Raw genomic sequence first — 965 nt, 5'->3', positions numbered from 1 at the left:
GTTCCTTTAGGGGAGCTCTGGTGCTTACCTTGAGCGTTGCTTCCTGGCTCCGGCTCAGATCCCTCAGCCTGCTAGCGCAGATCCTTCACGGGCATAGACTTCCGAGCTTCCACCACTGACCTTTGGGCCTTTCCAGCACAGATCCGTGAAGCGGGCCTGCGTGGGACTTTGCTGTGGGCACTAGGCCCCCAGCTGGACTGGTGGGAGACACTGTTATGAGCTCTAGGTTCTCACTCGATTCTTTAGTGTTTAGTGCGTGGACAGGTTTCCAACACTTGTATATAACTCTTTGGGTGATTCATTGTAAAATAATATTATAAAATGTGTCCTGTATTATATTCTTCCCCTTGCAAAACCCCCAAACCATGACACCCTGATGATATGAGGAACAGGCAGTGATTTGGTGGAACAGTCCACAATCTACTTTTGTGTGGCACATGCTGGTGATTAGAGTCACTGATACTGCGCAAGTATGTTGGGGACAGCGCGGCAGGAGGTACAGGATGGCGCTGCCTCTTGCTGCTAGGTTGGGGGGTGGCCACGTGATCCCTCATTGCTGCTGTTATAGTATTACTTTCCCCTTTGTAGTTAATAAGTACCACAACATTATTGTAAATACAGTTAAGAAAGAAAAAGTGCTGCTATTGATAATAAATCTGAGGTAGCATCCATTGGGAGATGTACACATATTTTATTTATTTATTTATTTATTTCTGGGGGGGGGGTACCAGGAATCAAACTCAGGACCTTGTATTTTCCAGGCAAGCACTGTGCCGCTGAGCTGTTTCCCTGGCCCAGCACACATGTTTTAGAAATGTTAAAAAGTGGAAAAAATAGGCTGGGTGTGGTGGCACATGCCTGAAATTCCAGCACTCAGGAGGCTGAGGCAGGAGGATGGCTGTGAGTTCGAGACCAGCCTGGGTTACAAAATGAGTTCTTAGCCAGCCTGAATTGCATAATAAGAC

Source organism: Octodon degus, unplaced genomic scaffold, assembly GCF_000260255.1.
Source record: "Octodon degus isolate 3935 unplaced genomic scaffold, OctDeg1.0 scaffold00035, whole genome shotgun sequence".
Classification (NCBI taxonomy): Eukaryota; Metazoa; Chordata; class Mammalia; order Rodentia; family Octodontidae; genus Octodon; species Octodon degus.
This window is presented reverse-complemented; position numbering follows the sequence as displayed.